The following is a 9,001-nucleotide window of genomic DNA, read 5'->3' as shown; positions in this document are numbered from 1 at the left end:
CACTAGAAAAGAGAAACTAGTTAGACATGGTGTTAGAAACCATTAAATAGAGGAAAAAGAAATAACCTAATTAGAAGAATCCTCCTCTAAGTATTTGACTTTAGCCTTTTACATAATCTCAATAATGAATACAAGAAATAGAGAAAAAAAATGAAAAATTAAAACTAAAAACTAGATGCTTACAATGTACTCTGAATGTTCCTATTTATATTCAAAATTAAGACATTTTTAAGTATAACTGTGTATCTCAACAAGCACGATCATGCTTCCTTAAAAACAGGAAGCATAGATGTGCTTATGAGCAAGCACGATAGTACTTCATAACACACGTGTTTTATCAATGTTGATGGTATGCTTTGTCGTTCAAGGGCAATCTTGAAAATCACTTTAAAATAATCTAGGTACAAATTTTGATATTGAAATAATTTCTTAAGAAAAAAATATGTAAGTTGACAAAGGGTGATGATGCACTTATAGATGAATCAAAATAAGATAGACTATTGAAAAATATTAGAGACCAAAATTATTAAATAAAAATAGAAAACTAAAATTATATAATGATGATGCTATAAGCATTAAAATTATATTTAAGTCTTTTAATTCTACATTATTTTCTATACATTTGAAAACAAATATATGTGAAAAAAATTTAGTTCAACTAGTAACGATAGGCTTCACATCATATAAGATGAGAATTTAAATTTCATCATTGATGTTAGGATCTCATTGGTAGATATTTATAAGTATCTTTGTAAGTATTGGTTGAATCATAAGACTTGTTCTAGCCTTGGTGATTGTTGTTACCCAAGTCACTAAAATTTTTATTTATAATATATCTCGATCAATAAGAACTGTTAGTATTATGATATATTATTATTGATTATCCCAATATTAGTACCAATTGTATAGAGAGATTAAGAGAATATACCAAACTTAAAAGAGAAAATAATCTTAAACACTAAAAAAAAAAAAAAAACACTTATAAGATATGTAGGTGTATAAACTCTAAAATGTGGATGTAAAAAGAGAAATCATTCCAAATTAAGTTATCATCATAAAGTAGTAGCCAATTTGATATGGCTAACCCTAAAACATTAGTAGATGATTACAAATAAATATAAAGTAGTCTTATATGATAGATGGTAGTTCTATTATAAATTATATGTAAAAAGTAACCTACCGACTATATATAATAATAATAATAATAATAATAATAATAATTATTATTATTATTATTATTATTTCTACTCAAATATGAATGCATTTTATTCATGATTCACTTTACTCGTGCTTTTTTTTTTTTTTCTTTTTTTCTGGTTTTGATTTTTTCATAATGCATTATTGTTTTGGTTTCTTTGAAAATAAAAAGAGACGGACAAAGCATATTCTAAACGTTTTTTTTTTAATTTTCTTTTTTATTTAAAACATTTTGTATTGAGAACAATTTTGAAAGCTTAATAAATTTGCATGTGAAATTGATCGAAGTGAATTCATTTTACAAAAATATTTTTTAAAATCAACTAATGAGAAGATAATTAATTACACACGCTTACATTTCCTATTTTAGTTTACAATGGTCACAGTGGATTTAGAATTTATGATGTGATATATATTATTCTAACTTTACTATTAGGTTATTCCTAATAGTTTTTTATTTATTAGAAAAATTGTACTCATTTTTTTTATATCCGTTTAAATGATAGATACATTTTTCTTTTAATTTTTAAAAATCACTCATTTCTTTTAAAATAATATTATTAATTAAAGCAATAGAAAAAATAAAAATAAAAATCAATTCATATTTTACTAATTATATACCTATCTATTATTTAATTATAAATTATGTTAAATATTATGTCTTTTTTTTTTTGTTGAAAATTTTCATTGTTATTCAATATTAAAAATAATTTCTTAACTTATTGTTTGAAATTGTTTCTTGAAGCTAGCATATTTTTGAAATCACAACATACATGATATTTAAGATATAATTTGAGAATTAAAATTAAATAAGAGATCAACTCTCATTTAATTACTGACAATTGATTAATAATTTGTTCTCTCTTAATAATACACAAATAATATTATTTTATATAAGGGATTATATATATCACTTAGATAAATAAATAAAAGAGATTAATATTCGTTAAAAACTAGAAAGATGCGTGTATTATTTATAAAGACTTCGGAGGTTTGCGCAATTTTCTCCATTTACTATTTTTTTTGTTATACTTTTAAATTCATAACTTTTTAAAATAAAATATAATGAAATAATCAATTTTATGGTTATTATTCAATTTCCTAATTTTTTTACCATAACCTGTACTGTCCGTACCGCGAAGCCGAGCTCCGAGCTCGGCATCACAGCACAAAATGAGGTCGGGCACGCGCTACGCGACGTCAGCTCGGCATTTAAGCAGATCATAACCGATCTCGAGAGATCTCGCTTCAGACGGGATCCGCCATTTAATCCTATCATATCTTATCTCAGGCCCAAGGCCCAAAACAACCCTAATTCACACTAAGGTACGTGCATTACTTATACGAGATTCATACTCCCACAAACACTAACTTTAGCATCGGAGTCTCTTTTGCAGGTACCACCCCCATCTTGGAGCACCAGCGTACCAGTGAAGGAGGCTCACCGATCTTACCTGGCGGATCAACTCTACAGCAGATTTCCGGTAAGAACATTTGGCGCCCATTGTGGGGCCGATCAAGACAGCTCTTATCGGCCACACTTATGGTTTGCACCAGAAGCCATAGTAGACGCACAACAGACGACGCAAACCACTCAACTACTATGGATAACGAAGCAGCGTTGAGAAGATTAATCGACCAGGTCGAACAGATGCGGCAGCAACACGCCGCCGACCTACAAATCATGTGTGCCAAGCACGACACTGACCTAGAAGCATTGCGTACCGCTAATGAGGCTGACCTAGCGGCTCTGCGCGCGGAAAACAAGAGGATTTGCGCTCAACCCCAGCGGCGACACTCTGATCATCCTTCCGGCTCTCAACCCAACCCCGGCGGAGCAATGCGAGCCGAGGTAGCCCAGGAAATAGGATCAACTCCCCCACAAGGAGTGATCAACACAATTGTAGGAGGTTTCGCAGGAGGGGGAGTCAGTAGCTCGGCCCGGAAAAAACACCTGCGCAACGTCAACCGCGTACAATTCACCACCTCTGCTTCGCACCAGAGCTCGTTGACGATCACTTTCACCGACGATGACTATGTCGGGGTCAACCCCAACCAAGATGATCCCATGGTTATCGCCGTGGCATTAGCCAATTGGGAGGTTCACAAGACCCTGGTCGACCAAGGGAGCTCGGCCGACATCCTATATTGGCCAATGTTCCTCAGGTTAGACGTCCCCCACTCTCTCATACAACCTCACACAGAACCCCTAGTCGGTTTTGCAGGAAGAAGCGTTCACACTCGGGGATACGTGGACCTACTGACGACTTTCGGAGCACCTCCGGATTCAAGGCGGGTCATGGTTCGATACCTCCTCGTGGAAGCCGACACCTCCTATAACATCATCATCGGCAGGCCAACCTTAAATCAGCTCGGAGCGGTGGTGTCCACCCCACACCTCACCATGAAATTCCCAGGGCATGATGGGAAGATTATCTCCATCAAAGCAAATCAGAAGATAGCACGACAATGCTACACCGAAAGCCTGAAAATCGCCTCACTCGGCGAACAGTGCAAGAGCAACCTTACCGCCATGGCTCACACCAACCACGAAGAAATCACCGACCTCGATCCAAGATCCGACGCTCATGAAGAACGGCCTAGCCCCGTTGACAAACTCGATGACCTCCAGGTCGGGGAACTCCCCGGGCAAACCACAAAGATCAGCAGACAGTTGACTCCAGAGTTGCGGCAGCAACTTGAAGCGGAAATCCTCAAGAATGCTGACCTCTTCGCCTGGTCTAGCGCTGACATGCCAGGCATAGACGCCGATTTCATCTGCCACAGGCTAGCAGTACACAAGGAGGCAAAACCAATCGCCCAGAGGAAGAGGAAGGTTGGCGGCGAAAGACGGGAGGCCATCGTCGCCAAAACACAGAAATTGCTCAACGTAGGCTTCATCCGTGAAGTCAGATACACAACATGGCTGGCAAACGTGGTCCTGGTAAAGAAGAACTCAGGGAAGTGGTGTATGTGCGTTGACTATACCGACCTAAACAAAGCATGCCCCAAGGACTCATACCCTTTGCCGAGCATTGACAGGTTAGTCGACGGAGCCTCCAGACACGCCCTCCTCAGTTTCCTTGACGCCTACTCTGGGTACAACCAGATAATGATGTACCCACCTGATGAAGTGCACACGTCCTTCATCACCGACCACGCCAACTACTTCTACCGGGTGATGCCCTTCGGCCTCAAAAACGCGGGGGCAACCTACCAGCGGCTGATGGATAAGGTCTTCCATCAACAGATCGGGAGAAACATGGAAGTTTACGTCGACGACATGGTAGTCAAAACCACCTCGGCGATAGACCACGCTACCGATCTCGCCGAAGTATTCGCCCAGGTTAGGAGGCATAACATGCGCCTCAACCCGGAGAAATGTGTCTTTGGTGTCCAGGGAGGAAAGTTCCTCGGCTTCATGATTACCAGCAGAGGAATCGAGGCCAACCCCGAGAAGTGCAAAGCCATCATCCAGATGCAAAGCCCACAAACGGTGAAAGAGGTCCAATGCCTGGTCGGACGGTTAGTCTCACTGTCCCGCTTCATTCCCAAACTCGCAGAGAAGGCGGGACCAATCTTCACTCTGCTAAAAAAGCCAAAAGATTTCCTATGGACAGATCAGTGCGAAGAAGCTTTCCAAAGCTTCAAAACCTTCCTCACAACTCCACCGATCCTACAGAGGCCGGATCACAACACCGATCTCCTCCTCTACTTGGTAGTAGCAGAAAATGCCATCAGCGCAGTTATCGTACAAGAACACCAAAAGGTACAAACACCTATCTACTTCATCAGCCGAGTCCTCCAAGACGCGGAAAAGAGATACCAAATGATCGAGAAGCTGGCATTGGCGCTCGTCACCGCAGCTCGGCGGCTCCGACCCTACTTCCAGAGCCACCAGGTGGTAGTCAAAACTGACTACCCCACCAAGCAAATTCTGCGAAAACCCGAGCTCGCCGGACGCATGATCGCTTGGTCGGTAGAACTATCCGAATTCGGCATCCAGTACGAAAGTCGCGGACCCCTGAAGGCCCAATGCTTAGCCGACTTCGTAGCCGAGCTCACGCCAACTATTTCCGAAGAACCCCAGGTATGGACTTTACATGTTGACGGGTCCTCCAACTCTAAAGGCGGTGGTGCAGGCATCATTCTGGAAGGGCCAAACCAAGTCACCTTGGAGCAATCCCTCAAGTTTGGCTTCAAGGTGACCAAAAACCAGGCGGAGTACGAGGCACTTCTCGCAGGACTAAGGCTAGCCCGCGACCTCGGAGCTCGAAGAGTAAGTTGCAACAGTGACTCGAAACTCATGGTGGAGCAACTCAGTGGGACGTACCAGGCAAAGGACACTCTGCTGCAGCGGTACTTTCACACTGCGTCCCACCAGATCTCGTCCTTCGACGAATTCACCATAAAGCATGTGCCGCGAGAGCAAAATGCCCGAGCTGACCTCCTATCGAAGTTCGCCAGCACCAAAAGGCCCGGACAGCACCGAACCATCATCCAGGAAACCTTGCACTCACCTAGCTTAGACGACAAGGTCGTCAACGTCAGTGACAACGAGGACCTAGGATGGATGGCAGGCATCTGGGGCTACTTAAAAGAAGGAATCCTGCCCGAGGATAAAGACGAAGCTCGGAAGAGAAGGATGAGATCGGCCAAATTCTTCATCATCGGAGATGAATTATTCAAGCGTGGCGTTTCCTCTCCACTGCTCAAATGCCTGACTGTGTCGCAGGCAACCTATGTCATCAAGGAAATTCACTAGGGAATATGCGGCATGCATTCCGGGCGCGTTCAATGGCAACCAGAGTACTCCGAGTTGGGTACTACTGGCCCACTCTGAAGTCGGATTGCCAAAGCCACATCCAAAAATGAAAAGAATGCCAGCAGTTTGGAAACACACACCGACAACCGCCCGAAACTCTCCACCGCATGATGTCGGTGTGGCCTTTCTCCCAGTGGGGAATGGACATCCTCGGGCCATTTCCCCCTGCGAAAGGCCAACTAAAGTTCCTCTTGGTGGCGATCGACTACTTCACCAAGTGGATCGAAGCATGTCCACTCGCCAAGATCACCACCGAGAACGTGCGGAAATTCACATGGAAGAACATCATCTACAGGTTCGGAATCCCTCACGCCCTCGTCACAGACAACGGTCGACAGTTCATCGCACAAGAATTCGAGGACTTCCTCCGCGAACTCGGAATCAAACACCTTTCGACCTCAGTGAAACACCCCCAGACCAATGGCCAAGCCGAAGCTGCCAACAAGGTCATCCTTCGGGAACTCAAAAAGCGACTAGGAAACGCCAAAGGACAGTGGCCCGATGAACTTCCCAGCATCCTCTAGGCGTATCATTGTACCCCCCAGTCAACTACACAAGAGACGCCTTACAGGCTGACCTACGGAGCTGACGCAATGATCCCAGTAGAAGTCGGCGAAACATCCCACAGGCGCCAAATCTCTAACGGCGAACAGAATGCCCAGGAACTTGCAGCTGACCTCGACTTAGTGGACGAGCTTAGAGACGAAGCTCAAATCCACGAAGAAGCTTGCAAGCTCCGAGCTTCCCGAAGATACAACACCCGAGTAAAACCTCGCTCGTTCCGAGTAGGTGACTTGGTATGGCGATTACTAGGCGAAGCAAGAAAGGACACGTCAGATGGGAAACTCGCACCCACTTAGGGTGGCCCCTTCCGAGTTACAAAAGACTTGGGAAATGGAGCTTATAGATTGGAAGAACTCAGCGGAAAACCTATACCGCAAACTTGGAATGCTACGCATCTCAAGTTTTATTTTAGTTGAACTTTGTATGAATGAGTTGTGCACTCTTTTCCCGCCTCAGTCTTTTGTCCCAAAAAACAGAAAGATGGGTTTTGGCTGAGAGGGTTTTTAACGAGGCACATTTACATAATCAATAAAATGACTCATTCCATTCAACTTACATCTTTTTCGCATCATTTTACGTCTAACCTCAAATGAAGGTCGAGTCCGAACCTCGGCTCATTAAGGTCAAATTTGAACCTTCACAAAAATCTAAGGTCGAGTTCGAACCTCGGGTCATTAAGGTCAAATTTGAACCTTCACAAAAATCTAAGGTCGAGTTGGAACCTCGGGTCATTAAGGTCAAGTTTGAACCTTCACAAAAATCTAAGGTCGAGTTCGAACCTCGGTTTATTAAGGTCAAATTTGAACCTTCACAAAAATCTAAGGTCGAGTTCGAACCTCGGGTCATTAAGGTCAAGTTTGAACCTTCACAAAAATCTAAGGTCGAGTTCGAACCTCGGTTCATTAAGGTCAAATTTGAACCTTCACAAAAATCTAAGGTCGAGTTCGAACCTCAGGTCATTAAGGTCAAGTTTGAACCTTCACAAAAATCTAAGGTCGAGTTCGAACCTCGGTTTATTAAGGTAAAGTTCGAACCTTCACAAAAATTTAAGGTCGAGTTCGAACCTCGGTTCATTAAGGGCAAGTTCGAACCCTCATGAAAATTTAAGGTCGAGTTCGGACCTTGGTTTATTAAGGTCAAGTTTGAACCTTCGTACAACTCACCTCACTTCGATTCGAGACCGAATCCGAACCTCAAGCCACACTCGAACCTCCCAAAAGATTCATTTACGAAAAACCAAGGTCGAGGTCTAAACCCAGCATGACCAGCTCGGATCCATAAAAAATGCAAAACAGACATCGAACGTATATCTCAAAATGCACACAAAGCAAAAATCAAGCGCAAACACGTAAAGGCAAAGAAAAATATGCGTATGCAAGCAAAGTTCCCAGAATTCAACACTTGAATCCAAAACAGAAAATTAAACTAGGCTATTACAAAATTAGGCCTACACAGAGGCATTCTCACTAGAGCTATCCTCAACGTCGTCCTCCTTGACCAGCTTCCCAAAGCGAACGACCTTCTCCACGTGCATGCCGGAGAAGTCAAACCCTAGCGCAAGGAGCCTGGCCTGGCGGGCAGCCATGAGAAAACCCCTCTTATGCTCCACCACGATGGAGCGCTCGACCTCCTCAAGTCTCCTCTCCAACGCCCCTTTCTCGGCCTCCAGCGACGAAAGGTCTACCCTCTGGGCAGCAATCTCCTCCTCTTTGCTGCCAATAATGACCTCATCACGGAGACGCTCCTCGGTTACCGACACTAGTTCGCTCTTCAAAAATGTGACTTCACCTTCCAAAGAGCAAACCTGCTCCCGAGAAGACATCACCTCGCCTCGGGACGAGGTAACAAGCCCCTGCAGTTCACTCACCCGAGAAGCATAGTCTTCGTTGGAACGCACGGCGATCTCCAATGACTTCTAGGCCCTGGCGAGGCCCCCCCTCGCCGCCTGGAGCTCAGCCCCCTGCATCTTCTCTTCGCCGAGGGCGGCAGTCAGAACCCCGTTCTCCTCCTTCAGGACTTTATTTTCATCCTTCAGAGGCCGAACAACGCTCCTCAGCTTCGCCATGTCCTCTTGCTGCCTCGACCACTTGTGTTTCCAGTAATCCACAATGGTCGTGCTTCTCTGCAGAAAGATCTGGGCGGCCTCGAAACTCCCCATCGGACCGACCGACTCGATCATCGCCTGATCAGCCGTGCTCAGCGACCCCTTTGGGAAAAACTTCTCCGGGGTCACCACGACGCTCCAAGAGAGTCGACCTCCTCCGACGCACTCAAATGCTCTAACCGCATGGGCGCGCCCTCTTGCGCATAGCGGTACGCAAGATACAGTCGCTTCGGCTTCGGCACTGAACCGGAAGAAGGGAGCCCGGAGCTCGATCCCTCCCTACGAGCCCCGGCGGAAGTAGACGCAGGCAC

This window comes from Cajanus cajan, chromosome 3, assembly GCF_000230855.2.
Source record: "Cajanus cajan strain Asha chromosome 3, NIPB_CcT2T_4, whole genome shotgun sequence".
Lineage (NCBI taxonomy): Eukaryota > Viridiplantae > Streptophyta > Magnoliopsida > Fabales > Fabaceae > Cajanus > Cajanus cajan.
This window is presented reverse-complemented; position numbering follows the sequence as displayed.